Source organism: Pipistrellus hanaki (assembly GCF_964339955.1).
Source record: "Pipistrellus hanaki genome assembly, chromosome: X".
Taxonomy (NCBI): Eukaryota; Metazoa; Chordata; class Mammalia; order Chiroptera; family Vespertilionidae; genus Pipistrellus; species Pipistrellus hanaki.
Window position 1 is genome coordinate 52,340,018 of NC_140524.1, and position 13,171 is coordinate 52,353,188.

The 13,171-nt window shown below is 41.2% G+C and overlaps 1 protein-coding gene across 1 annotated transcript in view; it reads left to right on the top strand.

Annotated features, from left to right (window-relative positions):
* The first annotated feature begins 4,113 nt into the window (after positions 1-4,113).
* The window catches only part of PRRG1 (proline rich and Gla domain 1), a 211,276-nt gene continuing 202,218 nt past the window's right edge, over positions 4,114-13,171 (top strand). The window contains exon 1 of the mRNA XM_084870520.1: positions 4,114-4,173. The gene's annotated coding sequence lies outside the window, so the exon portion shown is untranslated. The remainder of the gene's footprint in view (positions 4,174-13,171) is intronic.

Here is a 13,171-nt window from a genome sequence, read left to right on the forward strand (position 1 = left end):
ATATATATTTAAAAATGAATGCAAAAACTATCTATTAACCCAATGTTTTTTTTTTATAGCACTTTCTGTATGTGAAACATTTTATTAGTGAAATGAATAGGACAAGGCCTGACACAGATTGATTTCTTCATCACCCTCCAGAGTCTGTATCTACATTTACCAATATACATACCTTCTTGCAATCTGTCCTCACTGCAATCCCTTATGCTTATTTGACATACTAGGGGGGGGGGTTTCCCCTCAGCCCAGCCTGTACCCTTTCCAATCCAGCACCCCTTGAGGAATGTCCAACTGCTGATTTAGGTCCAATCCCAGAAATCAGGCCTAAACCGGCAGTCGGACATCCCTCTCTCAATCCTGGAACCCTGGTTCCTAATTGCTCACCTGCCTGCCTGCCTGATTGCCCCTAACTGCCTCCCCATGTTAGCCTGATCGCCCTTCACTGTCCCCCTACTGGCCTGGTTGCCCCTAACTGCCCCCTGCTGCTGACCAGGTCCCCCAACCACCCCATCCCTGCTGACCTGATTGCTCCTAAATGCCCCCCCCCCCGCCGGGCTGGTCACCCCTTACTGCCCCCCCCCACCAGGTAGCCCCACGAAGCCTTCTATTCAGTCTTTTGGTTGTCCCTCACTAACCCCCAGCTGGCCTGGTTGTGGGCAGCCATCTTGTGAGGGCATGAGGGTCAATTTGCATATAACTTCTTTATTATATAGGATGGGAAATAAAAATGAGCTCAGGAAAGTCTGGTTCAGCCCTAGCCAGGTGGCTCAATTGGTTGGAGTGTCAAGGTCTCCATACACCAAAAGGTTGCAGGTTCAATTCCCAGTGAAGGCATATTACTAGGTTGTAGATTTGATTCCCTTGTCTGGGCTCATGTGAGAGGCAGCTAATCAATTTCTCTCTCTCTCTCTCTCTCTCTCTCTCTCTCTCTCTCTCTCTCTCTCTCTCTCTCCCCGCAGTGGAAATATCCTTGAGTGAGGATTTGAAAAAAAGAAAAAGGAAAAGAAAGCCGGCTCATAAAATACAGAAATGCAAGGACCACAAATGTTTAATGGGAAGAATTTCAAGATATTCACATATTTAATGGTAATTACCAGGCTCTTTCCCCCCACCCCACCCCCAAATGCTCCCATCAAAGCCAAAATACCTACTTGGAAGGACTATTTGTGGCAATTCCTTTATTCTTTTTTTTTTTTAATAAGTTTTTATTTTTCATATTATTACAAATGTTCCTTCCCCCCCCCCCCCATTGCTCTCCTCCACCAGGTTCCCACCCCACCCTCTGCCCTTTCCCCTCTCCCCATTGTCCTCATCCATAGGTGCACAGTTTATGTTCAGTCTCTTCCCACGCCCCCCTCCCCTTTTCCCCAAGAATCGTCAGTTCACTCCCCTTCCATACCTCTGATTCTATTATATTCAATAGTTAATATTGTTCATCAGATTTTTTTAATTTCCTTGGTTTTTAGATTCACTTGTTGTTCATAATTTTTATCTTTGTTTACTTTCTCTTCTGAAAGAACCCCCTTCAGCAATTCATATAATTCTGGTTTGGTGGTGATGAACTCCTTTAGCTTTTTTTTTTATTAGTGAAGCTCTTTATCTGGCCTTCGATTCTGAGTGATAGCTTTGCTGGGTAGCTTATTTTTGGCTGTAGGTTCTTGCTATTCATCACCTTGAATATTTCTTGCCATTCCCTTCTGGCCTGCATGGTTTCTGTTGAGAAGTCAGCTGACAATTGTATAGGTGCTCCTTTATAAGTTACTACCTTCTTTGCTCTTGCTTCTTTTAATATTCTCTCTTTATCTTTTGCTCTTGGAATTTTAATAATGATGTGTCTCGGTGTGGTCCTCTTTGGATTCCTTTTGTTTGGAGTTCTGTGCGCTTCCTGGACTTGTAAGTCAAATTCTTTCACCAGGTGGGGGAAGTTTTCTGTCACTATTTCTTTCAGTATGTTTTGGATATCTTGCTCTCTCTCATCTTCTGGAACCCCCATAATTCTGATGTTGGTTCCCTTGAAGTTGTCCCAGAGGTTTCTTACATTATCTTCAATTTTCTAGATTCTCTTGCCTTCTAGCTTCTGTGGAGGAGTGTCTTCTGGCTCTTTATGTTCCAAATCTTTGACTTGATTCTTGCGATCTTCCCTTCTGTTTTTAGGACTCTGTAGAATATTTTTTATTTCAGACAATGTATTCTTTATTTCTTGTTGATCCCTTATCATTTCTTGTTGACTCCTTATTAATTCTAGTTGATCTCTTTTCATATCCTCATAGGCCTTATCCATCTTTTCTAGGAAATTCTTGAAAAACCTTATAAGCGTAGATTTGAACTCTATATCCAGACGCTTTTTGTCCTCCATTTCTTTCGTTTGTGATCTATTTTGTTGTCGCATTTCGCAGTTACAGATGGGACGGGGTTTCAGGGTGGAGCCTGCAGCTTTGGCTTCCGTCAGCCCCGCCCTATGCGGGTCCTTCAGTGCTCGCTGCCGGCGCCTCTGAGAGAAAGGTGCCCTCGGTTTTCGCCTGCTGCCAAACAGTCTAGGCTCTCCCACAATGAGCCCGGTATTGGGGTTCAGTTCAGTTGGAAGTGGAGTTGGAGGTGGCGTTCACAGCAGTCTGGAGCCCCAGTCTCCTTCCCGTCAGGGCAATCCCGCGGCACAGCTGACCGTCCCTTCTCTGGGGGCAGTGTGCGCGCCTCCGGGACCTCCTTTCTCCGCTTCCCCGGGGTTCCGACTTACAGCCCAGCTCCCTATGGCTGAGCCTGAGTCCCCGGGGTCTGGCCCAGAACTGGGGTTCAGAGCAGTCGGGGGCCCAGCACAGTCGGAGTTTTATCTCCTTTCCGCTAGGGAACGCCCGCCAGGCACTCGGCCTCCCTCCTCTCCGGCTCCGTCCTCTTCGCGTGCGCCGCGTGTCTCCGTACCTTAGGCTTTTACAGCTCCTCCGTGCTTCCTTCTGGTTTTCTCCTTGCTTCTTGTTGTAGGATTTCCAGTCAGTCGACTTTCCTGTAGTTCTGGGTAATGTCCATTTTATATTTTAGTTGTATTTTATTAAAATTGTTGTGTGCGGCTGCGGCTAGTTGCCTACCCGAGCAGCCATCTTGGATTCTCTTCTCCTCTGTCTCCTTTATTCTTAATAAGACAAATGATTCTCAATTTTATCATAACTAAAGTAAAAAGAAGGGAAAATAATTTGGAAGAAATCACTTCAGGCCCACAGACCAATTCACTTTGGATTCACTCAAGTGTATTTCTTTTAATAGCTGTTCTGAAGGCATGTGAGATCTCACAGCTAACCAGATTCTGAGCATAAAATTATAGAACTTAAAAACTAAGCACACATGCAGCATGGAATAATAAAGTTAGACTTCCTAAAATGCTAAATGCCAGAAAACCTGTAGCCATTAGGGCAAAGTCCAAACAACAACACAGGCCAAGTATTCTGTTTCTCAGAGGGGCTTTTAGAAGGCTCAAATTCTAAGGTAGCTACCTAAAATACACGGTCAAAGATAGATCTTATTTGACAACTCATGTTCTTCTTCCCCAGATATTCGGATATGTTCAAAACTCCTTTTAAGAAAAAAGCAGATCACTGTCACAAGTGTAAAAAGAGCAACATTATAATTTGTTTTTATGGTAAGAGCTGAGTTGTAACTCTGGGTTGTGGTTGTATGGTTACCAACCAAGTTCTGGGCTCCCATACGGCAAAGACATGTTAACTAGGATACACTAGGCGATTTGTGGGTGAAAAATCTCCATGTCCCTCACCTCTGGATGGCTGAGGACTGCCAAAGATAAGGAAAATGTCCTGGAGTGGGGTGGGTAAGGTGTGGGGAAATAGGCATGCAAAAGAGTGAAAGGCTAGGGAGGATCCAAGGTGGCTCCAGGTGTCTCAACTAAGCCAAGCTTTCTAGACATTGAGTGTGGAGGGAACCTCTATGACTTCTCTGCCAGTGTTATAAACAGACCTCAAGCCTGACTCCTATAACCCTTAGTCTTCTATACCAAGACAGAGGAGGCCCCGCCCCTCCGCCAGGCCTCGCCCCCTCCTAACCCCGCCCTGCCCTCCCCCCTCCGCTCAGCCCATCTGCTCCGGACTGCAACTGGGTTGGGAGGCGTTGGGAGCACGCAGGCGCAGCTGGTGATTCGCAGAGCTGGGAGTAGCGGCGCAGGACGCCCCGGTAAGTGAGGTGGCCTTGGGGGCTCGCAGCGGAGGAACGAGGTTCAGGCTGAACTTCCCGAGAGGGTTTGGGGTGGGTACGGGTGACTGTTTCGGGTAGCTTGGGTCCTGTAAGGAGAAATCGGCCAGACAGGCGGCAGCAGGGTTGGCTGCGCTGCCTGGGAGTGTCCAGGGGATGGGCCTCTGGGGAAGCAGAGTGCCTGGTGGCGGGAGCGGGTAGGGGTGTGTGTGAGGAGAAAAATTAAAGCAAAGGGCTCCACAGGCTGGAAGTGTGAACTCAGGTTTGGCAGCACCGCGAGGCTTGTTAAGGGGGCTGGAGAGTGTCCTAGCTTCAAGTTCAGTACCTCTGCTTGGTGCCCCTGAGCAGTGTCCTAGGCCATCCCTTCCCCCGCTCTGTCGTCTCAGAGTGCAGTTACCAAGAACGTTCTTCTTCGCTGGGGAGAGGATTTAGGGGACATGGGCTGTCACTTCAGGCTAGTGCCAAGGAGAGCACAGCATTCTTGTGACTTTCCTTCTCCCGGTCCCAGAGAATGTGCCCATCTTCTGGTGCATTGTGATCATGGACATGTTAACAAAGGCGATGGCTGTTTTCTAAGCTGTGGCGGGTGACAGTGGAGGCGGGTCCGTGGATGGGGTTAGAATGAAGTCCTTCTTTGGTCCTGGGCTTTGGGGAGCAGGGGAGCAGGCATGGGAGGAAGTGGAAGGAAGGGAAAGTCCTTGCCTCAGCCCTCCCCCCGCCCTCCCTTCCTGGTTCACTGGTGTTGATCAGTGGTAGGAACAGTCTTGAGAGGGAGATAGGATTGGGAATTTGTATTCATACTCAGGCTGCAGCCTCTGGTTTTGTCATTGGGCTGTTGAAGTAGTCTTTAAATGTCCCGTCAGGAGAAAAGTGAAACTAATAGCATTTAAGAGGAAATAATTGAAGGAAAGGGTGAAGAGGTGGTGTTAAAACTTAGAGCTAAATTAATGCCTTGTGATAGTTATCTTATATAATAGAGATAATATGCAAATAAACCATCACTCCAACACAAGATAGCCGCCACAAAATGGCCAGCAGGGGAGGGCAGTTGGGAGCAATCAGGCCTACAGGGGAGGGCAGTTAGAGATGACTGGGTTGAGAGAGGAGGGAATTTGGGGGCGACCAGGCCTGCAAGGGAGGGCAGTTGGAAGGGAACCAGGCCTGCAGGGGAGGGCAGTTGGGGGCAACCAGGTTGGCAAGGGAGAGCCATTAGGGGTGACCGGGCCGGCAGGAGAGGGCAGTTAGGAGCAATCGGGCTGGCAGAGGAACAGTTAGGTGTTGATCAGGCTGGCAGGAGAGTGGTTAGGGAGCTATCAGGCAGGCAGACAGGCAAGTGGTTGGGAGCCAGCAGTCCTGGATTGTGAGAGAGATGTCCAACTGGCAGTTGGATACATCTCGAGGGATCCCAGATCGGAGAGGGTGCAGGCTAGGCTGAGGGACGCCCCCCTCCAGTGCACAAATTCCATGCACCCGGCCTCTAGTAATATAAATAAAGCTAGATTTTGAAGACTATGAAGGTGCTTCAGTAAGGGTAAGTGAAAAGTTGATTAGGGTGCTGTTGATTGTTTCAATCAAGAGTGGATTACTGTGTGTGTGTGTGTGTGTGTGTGTGTGTGTGGAGGTGTGTGGAGGTGCTGCCAAATTCTTGGGCAGACTCACTTTTGAACCCTTAAAATGGTTTTGGGAATGCAAAACACTAGGGCAAATGTAATATTTGATTAGGTTATATGGCTTTCATTTCAGGCTTAGCATCATTATGAAAAATAATATATGTGCTCTCAAACATAAATCTTGATTTTTTACTGATTTGTTTAACAATACAACAAAAATTGAACTTCCTCCTCTTCCACCCCTTTCCCTTGATTGTGAATTCTGTTTTATAAATTTATACTTTCAGATCTGAAATGTATTTAAAGGCACAGTTCCCTCCAACCCAAGCGTTAAGTGAACGGTTTCTGTGCCTGAAAAGCCGAAAACCTATTCTGGCTGTTAGTCACTTTCATCCCCCCCCCCCCCCCACTTAATTTGTCCCTCTCTACCTAAATGTAAAGCACTTTTTCTTCATGGAAGTTTTTTTTTAAGTTCTACATTTTCTGTGGTCTTTAGACTCACTGAAAAAAAAATCCAAACCACTGTGATTATAGCTTACTTCTTAAAACTTTCCTCACCTAGATTTCCTTCCCATATTTTTGGGTTTTCCTCAATTCTTTGACTAGTCAACCTCAGTCATTTCTGCTGAGTCTTCTTCATAGGGTTCTGTGCAATACTTTATTTCCCACTTTATGCAAGATACAATAATATGGTGGTCAAGGGCATGGAATTTGAAGGCAACATATTAAACTTCCTTTTCTAAGTGTCAGTTTCTTCACCTGTAAAATGTAATTATAATACCTGATGCAAATATCAGTTATATTAACATCTTATCATAATATCAAAGCATGGCATCATAATACCTAAAAGAGTAGCTACTTTTTAAAATTTTCTTTATTGATTAAGGTATCACATATTTGTCCTCAACCCCCAATTCCAATCCCCACCGCACCCCCACTCATAGTAGCTACTTTTATTTGCTGTTTCTTATAAGAAACAATTTCAGTAGCCATTAACTTCAAAATGTGGCTGTATTAACATCTCCCATCCTGTTCAAGTTCCAGTCCTATATTTGTAGATTCCTCCCATATATCTTCAACAAGTGATTTAATACAGTGGTTTTCAAACATCAGTGTGCACAATAATCATAAGAATGTGCAGATCTATGGGCCCCATGCCCAGAGTTTCTGTTGTATGGGATGCTGCCTGAGACTTTTCATTACTAACAAGTTTCCAAATGATAGCTGCTGGCCCTCAGTTCACACTGAGTGTTGCTGATCAAATGGCATTCAGACAAGTTGGCAGGGAAGAAGGTGAGAGGAGACCAAAAGGCCAAAAAGTAATCAAAGATAAGAGAGGAGTGTGCTTAAATCTGATTGTATTAGATATCATGTAAAGCTTGGAAAGGATAGCTCTCAGAGAACACAGCTGGATTTGGTGACCAGGAGCCTTTTTGTTTGTTTTTGGTACGTGTCGGATACAGAGGGTTGATTTAATTATACAATCCAATTGGTGGAACATTGTCATTATTATGACTAGAAAAACATATATGACAGGTATGTGAGATAATGGTTCTTATTGGGGTGACATTGCTCAACATTAACGAATAGGTTTCAAGTGTGGTCTTCTGTGTTACAAGATCTGTATATTGCACCATGTGCTCATCACCCAAAGTCAAATCCCGTAACCTTATATTAGGACTCCCCCTACCCCGGCTACACACACCTCCTTCCATCTGACAATCACCACACTGCTGTTTGTGTTCGCAAGTTTCAGTTTTATATTCCACTTATTAGTGAAATCATATGGTTCTTTGCTTTTTCTGACTGACATTTCTCTTGGCATAATATTTTCAAGATGAATTCGTTAAAAATGGCCCTATTTTATCATTTCTTATGGCTAAGTACTATTCCATTGTGTATATGTACCACATCTTTATCCAGTCCTCTATCATGGGACACTTCAGTTGTTTTCATGTCTTGGCCACTGTGGATAATGCTGCAATGAACATAGGTGCACATATATCTTTGTGAATACATGATTTTGAGTATATACCCAGGAGAGGGATTGCTGGGTTGTGTGGTAGTTCTTTTCTTATTTGTTTGAGGAATTTCCAGACTGCTTTCCATAGTTGCTATACTAGTCTAAATTCCTATCAGCAGTGAATGAGGGTTCCCTTTTTACCCACAACCTCTCCAAAATGTGTTATTGCTTGTTTTGTTGATAATGGCCACTCTAACAGGTGTGAGGTGGTATATCATTGTAGTTTTGATTTTCATTTCCCTGATTGCCAGTGAGGTTGAACATCTTTTCATATATCTATTGGCTGTTTATATGTATTCCTGGGAGAGGTGTATTTTCAGGTCTTCTGCCCACTTATTGGATTATTTGTTTGTTTGGTGTTGAGTTTTATGAGTTCTTTACATATTTTGGAAATTAAACCTTTTTCAGAGCTACAGTTTGCAAATACCTTCTCCCATATGTTTGGTTGTCTCTTCGTTTTGTATTCAGTTTCGTTTGCTAAGCAGAAGCTTTTTAGTTTGACATAGTACCATTCATTTTTTTTTTTAATTTTTAATTTTATTAAATTTATTGGGTTGACATGAGGCAAAATTAAAAAGGACAAATTTATGCAAGTGGGTGCATGTGTGTTCTTATATAGATATGTATGGGAGTAACAGACAACATGTAAAGCTTCTTTTTTTTTTTTTTTTTTTTTAGGGATTTTGACAGGAAATACTAAGTGCAATGTTTGGTTTTCCTGAAAACTTTAGAATAATATTGTCAGTGCAATTGACTTTTACAATCTTTCAAGGAAATAGCTTTATACAATACATGTCAAGCTTTAACTCGGCATTTACTGAACACCTTTGTTGTGTATACTAGCTTTACCCTTTTAAAAGTAAAAACATAAATGTTATTGAGCCCAATGAGTTGAGAGTTAAAGTGCTACAAGGCAGGGATAATCAGAGCTCTTAAAAATGCTCAATGGGCGCGGCGAGTGTGGCTCAATGGTTGAGCATAGATCCATGAATCAAGAGTCCCCTGGTTTGATTCCTGGTCAGGGCACACACACGGGATGGCAGGCTTGATCCCTAGTAGAAAAAGTCATTCTCTCTAAAAACCAATTATAAAAAACATATTAAAAATGTTCAATGGTTGCTCTACTTTCTCCATTATTAAGTGGTAGTATCTGATATACTTATTTTCAAGCTCATTCACATACTGATGAAGAATTTGAAAGGTTTGGCAATTAAATGGGCCAGAATTTAAATAAATATTTGAACTTCTTAGGTACATTTTTTTAGTCCCTTGAAATTTAGAACTTAGGATTTCTTTAGGAAAATCTGTTGTATTTCACATCCCTGACTTGAACTAACTTCCTTGTGTTCTATTTTCCTCCTTTTAAAATTGTGTTTTTAGAAGATATGTATTATTTTCTAGAGTGGTAGGTAACCAAACTCTTCCATTTGAATGGTAAAATCCTGTTATTCAGAGCACTGTATGTTCTGCTTCAGTTTGTCTCCAATGTGTATGTTCTTTGTGGTTTGGTTTCCAATGTTATGCATTCTAATAATGTAAAAAGAAAATCTATATGACTAACTAGCCACAGTAATCTTCTCTGACATGTTTGCTTCAGGGAGAAAGCTTGCAAAGTGAAAAACATATGACTAGTTTTAAAATTTGCTGTAACTGGAAAAAAAAAGTTAATGTAATATATTCCTAATCTTTTTACTTCATGTTTTTTTCCCCTCATTTTTTAAATTAAGGTATTATATGTGTACATACCTTACCAATTCCCACCCCACCACCACTCCCATACATGCCCTCCATCCCCAGAGTTTTTCGTCCATTGCATATACTTATCTGCATGCATACAAGTCCTTCGGTTGATCTCTTATCTCCCCCATATCTCCCTACCCTCCCCGATGTAGTTTGACAGTCTGTTTCTTTTACTGTCTCTGTATCTATCTTTTTGTTCATCAGTTTATAATGTTCCTTATTATCCATAAATGTGTGAGATCATGTGGTGTTTTTCTTGCACTGACTGGCTTATTTCACTCAGCATAATGTTCTCCAATTCCACACAGGTCGTTGCAAATGATAAGAATTCCTTCTTTTTATGGCAGCATAGTATTCCATTGTGTAGATGTACCATAGTTTTTTGATCGAATCATCTGCTGATGGGCAACTAGGCTGTTTCCAAATCCTAGCTATTGTAGATTGTGCTGCTATGAACATAGGGGTGCATATATCCATTCTGATTGTTTTTCTAGTTTCTTGGGATATATTCCTAGGAGTGGGATTACTGGGTCAAATGGGAGTTCCATTTTCAGTTTTTTGAGGAAACTCCATACTGTTCTCCACAGTGGTTGCACCAGTCTGCATGCCCACCAGCAGTGCACGAGGGTTCCTTTTTCTCAACAACCTCGCCAACACTTGTCGTTTGTTGATTTGTTGATGTTGGCCATTCTGAGAGGTTTGAGATGGTAGACATTGTTGTTTTGATTTGCATCTCTCGGATAATTAGTGACTTTGAGCATGTTTTCATGTGCCTTTTGGCCTTCCTTCTGTCTTCTTTTGAAAATAATCTATTTAGGTTCATTGCCCATTTCTTAATTGGATCATTCATCTTCCTTTTATTTAGTTGTATCAGCTGTCTATAGATGTTGGAGATTAAACCTTTATCAGTGGTATTATTTGCAAATATGTTCTCCCACACCGTGGGATTTCTTGTTGTTTTGTTGATGGTTTCTTTTGCTGTAAAAAAGCTTTTTATTTTGATGTAGTCCAATTTATTTTCTCTTTAGCTTCCATTGCCCTAGGGGCAGTATGTGTGAAGAAGTTCTTTCGGCATATGTCTGAGATTTTGCTGGCTGTGGATGCCTCTAGTATTTTTATGGTTTTCCATCTTATGTTTAAGTCCTGTATTCATTTTGAGTTTATTTTTATGTATGGTGTAAGTTGGTGATCTAGTTTCATTCTTTTGCATGTGTCTGTCCAATTTTCCCAACACCATTTATTGAAGATACTGTTTTCACTCCATTGTATATTTGTGCCTCGTTTGTCAAATATTAATTGAGCATAGTGATTTGGGTTGATATCTGGGTTCTCAATTCTATTCCACTGATCTGTCTGTCTGTTCTTGTGCCAGTACCAGGCTGTTTTGAGAACAGTGGCTTTGTAATACAGCTTGAAATATGGTATTGAGAGGCCTCCTACTTTATTCTTCTTTCTCAGGATTGCTGTGTCTATTCGGGGTCTTTTTTTGTTCCAGCTGAATTTTTGGAGAGTTCTTTCTAGGTCTGTGAAATATGATGTTGGTATTTTAATGGGGAGTGCATTGAATCTATAAATTGCTTTGGGGAGTATGACATTTTGATGATGTTGATTCTACCAATCCATGAACATGGTATATTCTTCCATATGTTTACATCTTCCTCTATCGCTTTTTTCAGTGTTGTGTAGTTTTCCACCTATAGGTTGTTTACCTCCTTAGTTAAGTTTATTTCTAGGTATCTTAATTTTTTTGGTGTGATGATAAATGGGATTGCTTTTTTAGTCTCTGTTTCTATAAGTTCAATATTGCTGTATATAAATGCCATAGATTTCTTGGCATTAATTTTGTATCCTGCTACATTGCCGAATTTATTTATTAAATCTATTAGTTTTTTGATGGAGTCTTCTGATTTTTTTATGTACAATATCATGCCATCTGCAAATAAGAACAATTTTACTTGTTCTTTTCCAATTTGGATGCCTTTTATTTCTTCATCCTGTCTAATTGCAATGGCTAGTACTTCCAGTACTATGTCAAAGAGGAGTGGTGAGAGTGGGCATCCCTGTCTTGTTCCTGTTCTTAGAGGAAATTATTTTAATTTTTGCCCATTGAGTATGATGTTTGCTGTGGGTTTATCATATATGGCTTTTATTATGTTGAGGTATGATCCTTGTATTCCCAACTTGTTGAGAGTTTTTATCAGGAAGGGTTTTGGATTTTATCAAATCCTTTTTCTGCATCAATTGATAGGTTTTTATCTCTCAATTTATTTATTTATTTATTTATTCAAAATATATTTTATTGAATTTGTACAGAGAGGAAGGGAGAGAGATAGAGAGTCAGAAACATCGATGAGAGAGAGAGTCATCGATCAGCTGCCTCTTGCACACCCCCTACTGGTGATATGCCCGCAACCAAGGTACATGCCCTTGACCGGAATCGAACCTGGGACCTTTCAGTCCTCAAGCCAACGCTCTATCCATTGAGCCAAACCGGTCCCGGCTATCTCTCAATTTATTTATGTGATGTATCATGTTTACTGATTTGCGGATATTGTACCATCCTTGCATTCCCGGAATAAATCCTACTTGGTCACGGTGTATGATCTTTCTGATGTTCTGCTGGAGCCAATTTGTTTAGAATTTTGTTGAGGATTTTGTCATGTATGTAATTCTCTTTTTGGCCTGTAATTCTCTTTCATTGTGTTGTCTTTATCTGGTTTTGGTATTAGAGTGATGCTGGCTTCATAGAAGGAGCTTGGAAGTGTTCCTTTTTCTTGAATTTTTTGGAATAGTCTGAGGAGGATAGGTTTTAGTTATTCCTTGAATGTTTGGTAAAACTCTCCTGTGAAGCTAATCTGGCCCTGGGCTTTTGTTTGCTGGAAGCTTTTTGATGACTGTTTCAATTTCTTACAAAGTCACTGGTCAATTGAAATTTTTAGATTCTTCCTGATTTAGTTTTGGAAGATTATATTTTTCTATGAATATGTCCATTTTTTCCCCAGGTTATCCAGTTTTTTGGAATAGAGTTGTTCATAGTATTTTGTAACAATCCTTTGTATTTCGGCGGGGTATGTTGTTATTTCACCTCTTTCATTTTTGATTTTGTTTATTTGTGTCCTCTCTTTGTTTCTTGGTTAGCCTGGCTAGAGGTTCATCAATCTTGTTTAGTCTTTCAAAAAACCAGCTCTTGGTTTTGTTGATGTTATGTATTGTTTCTTTGATATCTATGTCATTTATCTCTGCTCTGATTTTTATTATTTCCTTCCTTCTGCTTACACTGTGCTTTTCTTGTTGCTCTTTTTCTAACTCTTTGAGTTGTAGAGTTGGATAATTTGTTACTATTTTTTCTTAGTTTTTTTTTTTTTTTTTTTTCAATAGGCTTGTAGACATATGAACTTCCCTCTCAAAACTGCTTTTGCTGTGTCCCATAGATTTTGGATAGTTGTGTTTTCATTGTCATTTGTTGCCAGATTGTATTTAATTTCTTCCTTGATTTCTTTGGTAACCCAGTTCTTGTTTAACAGCATGCTGTTTAGTCTCCATGTGTTTGATTTCTTTGGATTATTTTTATTGTAGTTGATTTTCAATTTTATGCCACTATAATCTG